This window comes from Mobula hypostoma, chromosome 20, assembly GCF_963921235.1.
Source record: "Mobula hypostoma chromosome 20, sMobHyp1.1, whole genome shotgun sequence".
Taxonomy (NCBI): domain Eukaryota; kingdom Metazoa; phylum Chordata; class Chondrichthyes; order Myliobatiformes; family Myliobatidae; genus Mobula; species Mobula hypostoma.
The window spans coordinates 18,501,885-18,516,114 of NC_086116.1; the positions used below are offsets into that span (position 1 = coordinate 18,501,885).

A 14,230-nucleotide genomic window follows, 5' to 3' on the forward strand; every position below is an offset into this window, starting at 1 on the left:
GATGAGGCCTGCCAACATGACAGTCATGTAAAATCTACTCAGATTAAAGAGAATATCTACAACCTGGGATCTTATTTAGCTTTTACCAGTTTCCAAATAGCCTACTTAAAACATAGGTTGTTCACTTGAAGACACAACAGCTAGCGGATTACAATCACAAATACAATAGTGATATATGGATATTAGTATTGCAGGTATAAGAATTTAAAGTAGTGTACTGAATATATGCACTTCGAAGAAGATTCAGATTAGCTCTTTGCATTGTATGTTTTTCAAGAAAATCAGTGAATGCAATGGAGAAAATAGCGTTATTATTCCATAATATAAAAACAGAAACTTTGAGAGAAAGGCCCTTCTTTTAAGTGCCAATTTAGGTCCCCTTTTTCTTGCTAATTTTGGACAATAGTTTCTCTGTGAAGTCTTTTAAAATCTTGAGGTAATTAATCCTGCATGACTTTGAATAATATAATCAAATAAGCATTGGCCATCACATGTGCAAGACACTCAATATTCTGGTAATGTTGTAAGGTTTCTCCTAATCCCTCATTTTGTTTTATATGCCCAGTACCTATATTGGGATCATAACCTCTCCTCTTTGATTTGTATTTTATAACCAAGGTGTTGTTGGTCATTTCACAGTAACCTCTGGCTCCTGAGGCAAAGATGTTGAGGTATTTGTAGAGGTTTCCAAAGTCCTTCACCAAACAGAAACTATAATAATGTCAAAAATGTATTGGCACATAAATAAAAGAAAAATGAGTGAATACATCAAACTGAGGTAGATGTCTTTAATTACAGTGATACAATGATCTGACAAAAGTGCATTAATAATTTGCAAACAGGATGCATTAGTCCTTTACTAACAAATCATAGCATGTAAAAATGCGACTGAATTTTTCACTGAAACATTTACTACACTGAACAGGTCTTCCAAGGAAATTGAAATCTATTTAACTAAACCCTATATTTTTATAATTAATATATCACTAGTAAACTCAATCATTTAATATAAAACATATATAATATATACAAAAATAGATATTTGAACAATTCACCCACAAGATTAAACCCACAGTATCAGAACAGTATTTACTGTCCACAATGGATAATAGACCCCACAAGTTAAATTTTAATTTGGATAACTGCAGCCCAAATAAAAGCTCTCAGATTTTTAATGGTTGAAATCATATGTAAAAGGTGTGATTGGGATAGTAAGAATATCTATATAAATTTGAATTCATTTCCTTGTAATGTACAAGTTCTCCACATTTTGTGTAAAATTAAGTTAAAACCAAAAGAAACAGTATTTAAAAGGTGAGAAGAAAAATACAATATTGTCAAAATCTGAACATGTACATTTCAAAATGGTGCATGAACATTAGTTACAGAACAGGATTGGGGTTCTCTCTTAACACAGTAGCAGATACAGAGTGTGTGGGATCCATTTTTTCCGATGTGTTTATGTACCTGTTTCATTTTCTTCCAATTCTACTCTTGTGGTTCAGGCTCTATTCAACATGTTCGGACACATTGACTCAGAATTAGTTAGTTCATCCTGGGTCTAGCAGCAGGTGTACAGAAGGGATAATGTATCAAATCATTTTCTTCCTATAAACCAGAAAAGAATACATCAATTTCATGTTATACCGCAATACAACAGTACAGCTAGAGTACTCTGGCCAAGATACACCAATCCTATCATTCAATTGGCTTTCCAAGACATAACACAAGGAAAATAAGCATGTGTGAAGGAAAAGGTTGGAGTAGCACAAATCACATTGGATCAACTTAACCGATGAAAATTTTCCAATGCAAGGATCTGATAGGCCATTACAGGACAACTCCTTTGCTGAAAATACAATGGCAATGGAAATAAAATCACAATATAATTGAAAAAAAGACTTCAAAAATTGAAAGAAACAGATCAGCAGTGTGCTTAAAGCTGCATTGTTACAATCACTGCACCAGTTATTGGGAACTTCGGTATCAAGCTGAAGCCTAAGGCCTTCAGGCCACACGCTCTAATGAAAATGAACAATTTTCATTTTATTATGGGAATTACAAATTAGTGGTATCCAATGTTATCAACACTTGGAATACTGTTTCTTATACACGTAAAGTTGTGGTATTTTCTCCTTCCCACAAAATTTATTAATCTTCCCTTTTCTTGTGATAATTGCTGCTTCATATTGCAAACTCTGCATCTAATACATAAAGGATCAGAGGATCTTCAACTGCCTATACTTTCTGAACCTTTTAGTTCATTAAAGTATTCTTAAAGATTATGTCAAATAAACGTATTAAGATCAAAAGGGACAGGTTTCTGTATCACTGCTGCCTCTTGCTCTGATACAGTTACTTTTCCCAAGAGTAAGGCTGATCAGCACCACTACATTATCATTTTCCGGCAGTCTCCTTATGTACAGACTCTCCAGTGCCTAGTGTCACTCTATTGTAATCTATGTATATAGGCAATCTTGTGTCTTTATATGTATTGTATTTTCTTTAGTATTGTGTTCTTTATCTTATTGTGTGCAGATTTTTTTTGTGCTGTATCAGATCCAGGGTAACAATTATTTTGTTCTCCTTCACACTCGTGTACTGGAAATGACATTAAACAATCTTTAACCTTGAACTCTGAAGTTTTATATCTTTGTTGTGAATGTCCACTCTGCATTGAATTTCATATGCTTCACGTCTGGCATTTCCACCAGCCCACCTCTACCAGTGCTTCCCTCATGCTGTGATGGACATTCCCTTTGCTCTCTTCACTCCTGCCCCTTTGCTGTAATGTTAAACACGATGGATTTCTCACTTCTTGTTCTGCTGGAAGGTCACTGACCTGAAACATTGAATGTCTTTCTCTTTAGAAAGCCCAGCTAGCAGACATTCTCACGGACATCTTTAACATTTCTCTGAAATAGTCCACCGTCCCTGCAGGCTGCCACCATCATCCTAGTGCCCAAGAGGCCAACGAAACCTGCTTTAACAACGACCTCAGTGGCACTGACCTAAATAATAATGAATTGCTTTGAATGCTGGTCATGAGGTGCATTAAATCCTGCTTTTTACAGCTTGAACACCATATACAAGTTTGCTGATGACAACACTGCTGTGGGCTGTATCAAAGGTGGTGATGAATCAGCATACAGGAGGGAGATTGAAAATTTGACTGAGTGGTATAATAACAGCAACCTTTTAGTCAATGTCATAAGACCGAGGAACTGATTGTAGACTTCAGGAGAGGGAAACCAGAGGTCCAAGAGCCAGTAATCATCAGAGGATCAGAGGTAGAGAGGGTCAGTAACTTTAAATTTCTGGGTGTCACTATCTCAGAGGACCTGTTCTGGACCCATCATATTAAATATAGAAACATAAAAACATAGAAAAACTACAGCACAATACAGGACCTTCGGCCCACAAAGTTGTGCCGAACATGTCCCTACCTTAGAAATTACCAGACTTCCCCATAGCCCTCTATTTTTCTAAGCTCCATGTACCTATCCAAAAGTCTCTAAAAAGACCCTATCATATTCATCTCCACCACCGTTGCCAGCAGCCCATTCCACGCACTCACCACTCTCTGAGTAAAAAACTTACCCCTGCCATCTGCTCTGGACCTACTCCCCAGCATCTTAAACCTGTGTCCTCTTGCGGTAACCATTTCAGCCCTAGGAAAAAGCCCCTGACTATCCACACAATCAATGCCTCTCATCATCTTATACACCTCTATCAGGTCACCTCTCATCCTCCGTCGCTCCAAGGACAAAAGGCCGAGTTCACTCAACCTATTCTCATAAGGCATGCTCCCCAATCCAGGCAACATCGTTGTAAATCTCCTCTGCACCCTTTCTATGGCTTCCACATCCTTCCTGTAGTGAGGTGACCAGAACTGAGCACAGTTCTCCAAGCGGGGTCTGACCAGGATCCTATATAGCTGCAACATTACCTCTTGGTTCCTAAATTCAATTCCACGATTGATGAATACCAATACACCATACGCTTTCCTAACCACAGAGTCAACCTGCGCAGCTGCTTCAAGCATCCTATGGACTTGGACCCCAACATCCCTCTGATTTTCCACACTACCATTAATACCATATTCTGCCATCATATTTGACCTACCAAAATGAACCACTTCACATTTATCTGGGTTGAACTCCATCTGCCACTTCTCAGCCCAGTTTTGCATCCTATCAATGTCCCGCTGTAACCTCTGACAGCCCTCCACACTATCCACAACACCTCCAACCTTTGTATCATCAGAAAACTTACTAACCCATCCCTCCACTTCCTCATCCAGGTCATTTATAAAAATCACGAAGAGTAAGGGTCCCAGAACAGATCCCTGAGGCACACCACTGGTCACCAACCTCCGTGCAGAATATGACCCATCTATAACCACTCTTTGCCTTCTGTAGGCAGGTCCGTTCTGGATTCACAAAGCAATGTCCCCCTGGATTGCATGCCTCCTTACTTTCTCAATAAGCCTTGCATGGGGTACTTTATCAAGTGCTTTGCTGAAATCCATATACATTACATCTACTACTCTACCTTTATCCATGTGTTTAGTCACATCCTCAAAAAATTTAATCAGGCTCATAAGGCACAATCTGCCCTTGACAAAGCCATGCTGACTATTCCTAATCATATTTTACCTTTCCAAATGTTCATAAATCCTGCCTCTCAGGATCTTCTCTATCAACTTACCAACCACTGAGGTAAGACTCACTGGTCTATAATTTCTTGGGCTATCTCTACTCCCTTTCTTGAATAAAGGAACAACATCCGCAACCCTCCAATCCTTCGGAATCTCTCCCATCCCCATTGATGATGCAAAGATCATCTCCAGAGGCTCAACAATCTCCTCCCTTGCCTCCCACAGTAGCCTGGGGTACATCTCATCTGGTCCCGGTGACTTATCCAACTTGATGCATTCCAAAAGCTCCAACACATCCTCTTTCTTAATATCTACATGCTCAAGCTTTTCAGTCTGCTGCAAGTCATTATTACAATCACCAAGATCCTTTTCCATAGTGAATACTGAAGTAAAGTATTCATTAAGTACCTCTGCTATTTCCTTCGGTTCCATACATACTTCCCCACTATCACACTTGGTAGGTCCTATTCTTTCACATCTTATCCTCTTGCTCTTCACATACTTGTAGAATGCCTTGGGGTTTTCCTTAATCCTGCCCGCCAAGGCCTTCTCATGGCCCGTTCTGGCTCTCCTAATTTCCTTCTTAAGCTCCTTCCTATTATCCTTATTATCTTCTAGATCTCAAACATTACCTAGCTCTCTCAAACTTTTGTAAGCTTTTCTTTTCTTCTTGACTAGATTTATTACAGTCTTTGTACACCACAGTTCTTGTACCCTACCATAACTTCCCTGTCTCATTGGAACGTACCTATGCAGAACTCCACACAAATATCCCCTGAACATTTGCCACATTTCTTCCATACTCTTCCCTGAGAACATCTGTTTCCAATTTAAGCTTCCAATTTCCTGCCTGATAGCCTCATAATTCCCCTTACTTCAATTAAATGCTTTTCTAACTTATCTGTTCCTATCTTTCTCCAATGCTATTGTAAAGGAGATAGAATTATGATCACTATCTCCAAAATGCACACCCACTGAGAGATCTGACACCTGACCAGGTTCATTTCCCAATACCAAATCAAGTACAGCCTCTCCTATTGCAGTCTTATGTACGTAATGTGTGAAGAAACTTTGCTGAACACACTTGACAAACTCCACCTCATCTAAACCCCTTGCTCTAGGGATATTGCAATCGATATTTGGGAAATTAAAACCTCCCATCACGGCAACTCTGCTATTATTACACCTTTCCAGGATCTGTTTCCCTATCTGCTCCTCAAAATCCCCTTTACTATTGGGCGGCCTATAAAAAGAACACAGTAAAGTTATTGACCCCTTCCTGTTCCTAACCTCCACCCACAGAGACTCCATAGACAATCCCTCCATGGCGTCCACCTTTTCTGCAGCTGTGACATTATCTCTGATCAACAGTGCCATGCCTCCACCTCTTTTGCCTCCCTGCCTGCCATTTCTGAAACATCTAAAACCCGGCACTTAAAGTAACCATTCCTGTCCCTGAGCCATCCAAGTCTCTGTAATGGCCACCACATCATATCTCCAAGTACAGATCAACACTCTAAGCTCATCTGCTTTGTTCACAACACTCCTTGTGTTAAAATAGACTCATCTCAAACCTTCGGTCTGAGCGCATCCCTTCCCTATCACTTGCCTATCTTCCCTCTCGCACTTTCTATAAGCTTTCTATATTTGTGAGCCAACCTCCTCTTCCCCACTCTCTTCAGTTCGGTTCCCACCCCCCAACAATTTTAGTTTAAACTCTCCCCAGTAGCCTTAGCAAAGCTCCGCGCCAGGATATTGGTCCCCCTGGGTTTCAAGTGCAACCTGTCCTTTTTGTACAGGTCACACCTGCCCCAAAAGAGATCCCAATTATCCAGAAATCTGAATCCCTGCCTCCTGCTCCAATCCCTCAGCCACACATTTACCCTCCACCTCATTCTATTCCTATTCTCACTGTCGCGTGGCACAGGCAGTAATCCCGAGATTACTACCTTTGTGGTCCTGCTTCTCAACTTCCTTCCTAACTCTCTGTAGTCTTTTTATCAGGACCTCTTCCCTTTTCCTACCTATGTCATTGGTACCAATATGTACCACGACCTCTCACTGCAGGATATCTTGGATGCGATCTGAAACATCCCGGACCCTGGCACGTGGGAGACAAACTACCATCCGAGTTTCTTTCCTGCATCCACAGAATTGCCTGTCTGACCCCCTAACTATAGAGTCCCCTATCACTACTGCCTTCCTCTTCCTTTCCCTATACTTCTGAGCCACAAGGCCAGACTCTGTGCCAAAGGCACGGCCACTGTCGCTTCCCCCAGGTGGGCTGTCCCCCCGCCAACAGTACTTAAACAGCAGTACTTATTGTCAAGGAGTACAGCCACAGGGGTACTCTCTAGTACCTGACTCTTCCCTTTCCCCCTCCTAACTGTGACCCACTTGTCTGTCTCCCGTGGCCCTGGTGTGACCACCTGCCTATAACTCCTCTCTATCACCTCCTCGCTCTCCCTGACAAGATGAAGGTCATCGAGCTGCATCTCCAGTTCCCTAACTTGGTCCCTTCGGAGCTGCAGCTCGGCACACCTGGTGCAGATATGGCCGTCCGGGAGGCTGGGAGACTCCAGGACCTCCCACATCTGACACCGAGCACAGAAAACTGGCCTCACATACATACTGCCTCCTTTCCACAATTAATACAGGTAAACCTACCTTTCCTCGTCCTGTTACCGCCTAAGCCCATTGAGCCAAAGCCCTATCACTCTGCTGCCTCTCTGAACGCTGCCTGCTGGATATGGCGGTCTTCTTTTTAAACTTTTCGTGCTGTACTGGCTGACGTCACGCGCGCCTGCGCAGTCTTGGCTCTCTTTTACCCCGAGTGGTAAAAACTGCCTTGGCTCCAAAAATCAGCCGTTCACTTACAGACTTCTTGCACCGAATCAAAATCCGTTGTAGGTCCCTTGCCTTTTTAAACCTTTCATGCTATACTGGCTGACGTCACGCACCTGCGCAGTCTTGCCTCTCTTTTACCCCAAGTGGTAAAAACTGCAAGGAATTGCAAAAAAAAACACAACAGTGCCTCTACTTCCTCAGGAGTCTGCAGAGATTCATCATGTCATCAAAAACCTTGGGAAACTTCTATAGACGTGCGGTAGAAAGTGTGCTGACTGGCTGCATTACAGCCTGGCATGGGAACACCAATGCATTTGAATAGAAAATCCTACAGGAGGTAGTGGATTAGGCCCAGTACGTCACAGGCAATACCCTCCCAACCACTGAGCACATTTACATGAAATGTTGCCGTAGAAAACAGCATCCATCATCAAAGATCCTCACCACCCAGGCATGTTCTCTTCTCGCTACTGCCATGAGGTAGAAGAAGGTACAGCTGCCTCAGGACTCGCACCACCAGGTTCAAGAACAGTTACTACCCCTCAACCATCAGCCTCTTGAACAAAAGGGGATAAATACACTCATTTTATTTCTGGTGCTCCCACAACCAATGGTCTCACTTTAAGGACACTGTATCTTGTTGTTTCATGCTTGTTATTTACTGCTATTAATTTATATTTGCATTTGCTCAGTTTGTCGTCTATTGATCCTGTTTACAGTTACTGCTCTATAGATTTGCTAACTATGCATGCAGAAAAACAATCTCAGGGTTGTATGTGGTGACATGTATGTACCTGATAAAAAAAACTTTTACTTTGAACTTTGAACTTCACACTACATTGAAGCCCTATCAGTTTGTATATTGCCGGAATCAGTCCACTGATGATAACAGTAGCATCTGCACTCTACTCAGTCCTGTCCCATCTTGAGAATGGTGTCTCCTATATCAGAATGGTGCTCATTGACTTCAGTTCAGTGTTCAATAACTCATCCCTCAGAGGATGTGGGTAAGCTGTCCTTGTCTGTTCCCAACACCTCCGGCTACAACTGGATCTCAAACTTCTTGACAGGGAGACCTCAGACAGTCCATGTTGGCAGCAACACCTCTAACTCCATCACACTGAGCAATGGCACTTCCCCTATACTCCAACACCACCTCTTTAGTCAAGAAAGCACAGCAGCGCCTTCATTCCCTGAGGAGATTGAGATGATGAGACTCCACACACCCATTCGAACCACATTCTACCAGAGACTATCGAGAGTGTCCTCACCAGCCATATCATTGTCTGGTGTGGGAATTGCAAGGCATCTGACCACAAGACCCTAGAACAGATTGTGAGGATTACTGAGAGAATCATCAGAATCTCTCCCCCCACAATCTAGAACATATACCATAAGTGCTGAATTCCCAGAGCCCTCAAAATTGTCAGAGACCCTTGCCTTCCGTCCCACCATCTCTGACTTCCTAGCATCAGGCAGAAGGTATGAGAACAAGACAGGTAACAGCCTCTTACCCCAACGTGCAAGATTTCTGAACTCCCTGTTACCACCCAGTACACATTATTGATGACAGCAGCAGTAGCAGCAATACCTCTGTATATTTAACTCTATATCATCTTTATGTCAACTTGTACAGCTTCCGAATGCTTTTTTAAATGTGTTAATATTATTTTGTGTGCTGAATGTGATACGTATACTGTGTTTTGCACTTTGGAGCTTGAGGAACATTGTTTTGTTTAGCTGTATACCCGTGTACGGTTGAATGACAATAAACTTGAACTTTTGGGACACTACATGACAAGCTATTGTAGGTGCAGCATTTTGGGTTTTTTTTTTGAGATTTCCAGCATCTGCAGTGTTTTCTTTACCAACTTCCTCCCAGCAGAGGGATGAGAGCAGTGACAGTGCTGGGATCATTCTGTGTGAGACTTGCATCAATGCCTGAAACAGTGAGTGAAATCAAATGGCATACTGTCTCAAGGATGGTCACGCCATTGTACTCCACTGTCCGAGACATAACCTTTACTTGAAGCATTGGTTTAACCTGCACTTATCACCAAGGGATACATGTGCTAGGAATGGCAGCTCAGCAGATTTTAAAGGGCTGTTACCCACTTAAATTACCCACTAACAGTCAAAGATTCAAAGTACATTTATTATCAAAGAATGTATAAATTATACAACCTTGAGGATTGCTTGCCAACAGGTAGCCACAAAGCAAGAAGCCTGAAAGAACCCAATTAAAGAAAAAAATTAAAAACCAACACCCGATGTGCAACTGAAAGGGGAAAAAATACAAATCATGCAAACAATTGAAGCAAACCCCAACGTTCTGAACCAAACTGACTCCTCAGATCCGAAACCCAGAGGAGGCCCAAAGCCTTGCTTATCAGTTCATCATATTAGCGGGCACAGAGCACAGCAGCCAGGGAAATCTTCATACCCTTAGCGCCATGGAGAGAGGAGTGACCATTGCAGAGAGCAAGCAAAATTGGCCCTCACCTCGGACACCAACACTCTGTCTTTTCAGTTTCTCTGGGCCAATGTTTAAATCGAACAACAACAGAACAGCGAAAGGCTCCAGCACCCTGGAGAGAGGAGTGGACATCGCGGAGGGTGAGCGAAATCGACTACGTAAACTAAATGAGTTTAGTGCCTTCACTAAATAAACCACTTTGATGGAGGACACGTGTGCTAACACCTGCTCCTAACATCAATTAGCAAATTAGGTGTTGGTTAGGAGGCTTATTGGCCACCATAAATTGCCCCTAGTGGTTGAAACTGGGGGTAGGTGGGAGAGATGATGGAAATTGGGGATAATATAATGGGATTAGTGTAAATAGTGGTTCATGGTCATCATGGATTGGATGGACCAAATGGCCTGTTTCGGAGCTGTTGCCTCTATGTGATCTATAGGTTTGTTTAGTCTGCAGAAGGAATGAGTACATGATAAGACAGGCAACACCAGAACAAGATGAGATGGGAAGACGACAGGAACACATTACATACTCTAAGTAGAGGACATCCCTCATCTTGTACACCTCCTCCAAAAAGGTCATGTGCATGAAATATCTGCTTCTCCTTCAATCTCTGAGCTATCCTGATGGACCTATCATTTCAGACGGCACCCGCCACAACCACATGAGTGGACACCACATAGACCACTCCGCAAAAATTACTTTTGATTCAGAGTTTGGTGATCCCTCAGTGCTGTTTTAGCACCTCCAGACAAAATGAGATTCTGAAGATGCTGGAAATCTTGAGCTATGCATACAAAATGCTGGAGGAACTCAGCAAGTCAGGCAGCATCTGTAGAGGGATACATGAGTCGTGATGAAAGGTTTTGACCCAAAACAGTGACTGTTTATTCCCTTCCGTACACACTGCCTGACTTTCAGCATTCCTCCAGCATTTTCTGTGTAAAAGTCAAATTATGCAAATTTGAGAATTTAAACTAGTCTTTAAATTACACATCTTATTATCACAGTACTCATTCAGTGACTATTTTCCTCTCGTAATCTAAATAATCCTTGAGTAGAGCAAGTTCATTGTCAAATCCATTACAGAAAGAATTGAGGATGGAAAAATAACAAGATTTTTTTTTAAATTGTTCATTTTCTAGGAAACTGTACACTGGTGGCAAGTTCAGCATTTATTGACCATTTCTAGTTGTCCTTGAGAAAGGAATGGTGAATTGTTTTATCAACTCCTTCTGGTAAAAGAACTCCCACAATGCTGTCGGTATGGAGTTCCAAGGCCTACACCCATTGAAGATGAAGTAATGGCAATATATTTCAAAATTTCAAAATGAATCTCAGGGTTATATATGGTGTACTTTGACAATGGACTCACTTTGAATTTTGAGCTTTGAAATCAATACATTTGCAACTTGGAGAGAAATCAGCCAGTGGGAGTTTTCCCTGTACCTAAAATTCAGTCCTGCTTGGTGATGGGGTTTACAAATTTAGGAAGCTTTTTCCTTGTAGCCTAAGCAAGTTACTGATGTACATCTTGTTTGCGGCACCCACTAAGGCCACCATGCATCTTTATGGAAAAAGATGATGGGGTGCCAGTCAGGTGGGTCGCTTTGTTCTGGATGTATATGTTCCTTGAGAATTGCTAGAATGAAACATATTTAGGCAAATGGAAAATAGAGTGGCATATATTTAGGCAAATGGAGGCCCAACAGTAGCATGGCAATTAGCGTGAGACTTTCACAGCTCAGTGCATGCCAGAGTTCAGAGTTCAATTCTGGTGCCATTCTGTAAGGAGGCTCTGTAGGCCCTCTCCAGGGAATGGATTGGTTTTCCCTGGGTGCTCCTGTTTCCTTTCACAGTCCAAAGATGTACTGGGTAGGGTAATTGTTTATTGTAAATTATCCCTGTGATTAGGTTTAGGCAAAATCAGGGTTGTCGGGTTGCTGGGACGGTGTGGCTCAAAGGGACAGAAGGCCCTACTCCGCACAGTATCACTAAATAAAAATAAAATAAATATTCCTTGACATTCCTAAGTTGTGCCTTGCAGGTGGTGGAAATGCTTGGCAATGTAAGGAGGTGAGTCATTTACCACAGAATACCCAACCTCACATCCTCTTTTATGGCTATAATGTTTATTTGGCTGGTACAGTGGAGCCTTGGGTGTTGATGACAGCGAACCAGTGTTGATCATGCCACTGAATGTCAAAGTCAAGAGAGAAAAACAGGAAAGAAAGAGAAAAAGGTTTTTTTTAACTATAGATTATTTTTATTTCCAGGGTGCTTGTTTGGCAGCATTACTGTTTGACTCATGTGAAAGAGAATTTCTCAGACTAAAATGAACAAGCCTTAATTTTGGTAAGTTTAATTTATATGTATTATACAAATATAGAAATTTCACATAATTGATATACTATTGCAGTGGTGAGTTAGGGAGTTTAAATGGAGAAGTTATTGGCATGGTACAGCATATTGAACAATTGGCACATTTTGTGTTTAACCATGCATATTTCTAGTTTGAGTTGCTATGTAATTTATGCCTAATTAACAGCTTGGATAATTAGTCTCACAGTTCCTAGATAGTAAAATCTGCAAAGATAAACCAAGGAGCTGCAGATAATAGAAATGTTCTAGGACATCTCTGGTAAATCCTTTCCTTACAGCAGAACCAGTAGCACAGTGGTGTACAGTCGAGAGGGAACTGTCCTGGGAGTCTTCAACATTGACTCCAAAATCTTGTGGAATTCAGTTCGACCTGGCTAAAGAAACCTTCTAATGATTACTATTTACTGCCCTCACTCTCCCCCCTTCTGGCTAGTAAGACAATCAGGCACAAGAGAAGAATTATACCATTTATCCCATCAAGTCTGCTCCACTATTGAATAATGAGGGATATATTTTCCCTCTTAACCCCATTTTCTTGCCTTCTCCTTAGAACCATTGATGCCCTAACTAATCAAGAAATATCAAATTCTGCTTTAAATATTCCCAATGACTGGACCTCCACAGCCATATACATTAACCCTTTAATTCCAAGGATTATTCTTGTAAGCCTCCTTTGTGCCCTCTCCAATGCCAGCACATCCTTTCTTAGATATAGGGCCCAAAGCTGCTCACAATACTCCGATCTCATTTTAGTAATAGTATTGAAGATGTGCTCCTCAATTTGCCATACTCTTGTGTAACGCACTGTAATGGCTTCTCTGTAATGTTTTACTGCTAAGGCTAATGAAATGGCTTCTCTGTAATATTCACTGCTGAAGTAATGGTTTCTCTGTAGTAGCGATGTTTGGGTTATGGTTGCAGATAACAGGACTGTGGTATGCATGTTAGCCAATCAAGATTTTGTTGCCCTGTCTTGTGAATCTGGAAGCAGTTGATTTCATGAGCTTTTGCCAGAGAGGGAGAGAGATGAAGAGAGAAGATGCGAATGGAGAGATTTGGTAGACCACCAGACGGGGTGGACTCGGAGTGAGGGTCTGAAGAGCTGCGATGATCAGAGGAGGTTAATGGTGAACGATGGGCCTATGAGTGAGCTCCAACTTTGCGCACAGACTGTTTAATAAGATTGTGCCTTTTTTTCCTTTTATTTCATTTCTCTACTAACCATATAGTCAAAGTAAGAGTTATAAAGCTTAATCGTTTAATCGCATATTGTGTACTGTTCGCTATTTCAGAGTACTGATTTGTAACAGGGAACACATCGTGCAGAATCCACCCAAATGAGATTTCTTAAGTTTGGCCAGGGCAGGGGCTATCACTCCCTATATTAAGCCACTAGGCGAAGTGAGAGTTACACTTGGGTGAACTGTTGCAGTACAGATCCATCACCGGCTTCTGTGCAGTAATGTGTTAAATTGCCCACATCTATCCCTTCCACAAAAAGCAGGACAAGCCCAACCTAGCCAATTGCCACCTCATTAGTCTTGGTCAGCAGCAAAGTAAAAGAAGGGATACTCAATAGTGCAATCAAACAAACTTTCTTACCAACAACCAACTTGCAAATGTTCAACTTTGGTTTCACCAAAGGCACTCAGCTCTTGACTTCATTCCAGCCTTGGTCCAAACATGGACAAAAGAGGTGAATGCCAGAGGTGAAATGAGAATAAACAAGGCAGCGTTTGATTGAGTACGGCATCAAGAAGCCCTGGCTAAACTGGAATCAGAGGAAAACAAAATGATTCTAAAGACAGTAGCCTTTAGTTAGAGGCAATTTGGAGAACATGGGACACTTACAATTAGAAGAAAT

The 14,230-nt window shown here is 41.7% G+C and overlaps 1 protein-coding gene across 2 annotated transcripts in view; it reads right to left on the bottom strand.

The window, feature by feature from the left end:
• Window positions 1–735: 735 nt before the first annotated feature.
• The window catches only part of LOC134359356 (potassium voltage-gated channel subfamily A member 3-like), a 78,357-nt gene continuing 64,862 nt past the window's right edge, over window positions 736–14,230 (bottom strand). The window contains exons 2-3 of one of the 2 annotated variants that reach the window (XM_063072483.1): window positions 9,692–9,733; window positions 736–1,608 (exon numbers count right to left, since the gene is read on the bottom strand). The gene's annotated coding sequence lies outside the window, so the exon portion shown is untranslated. The remainder of the gene's footprint in view (window positions 1,609–9,691; window positions 9,734–14,230) is intronic. The other variant, XM_063072482.1, reaches the window with a different exon arrangement.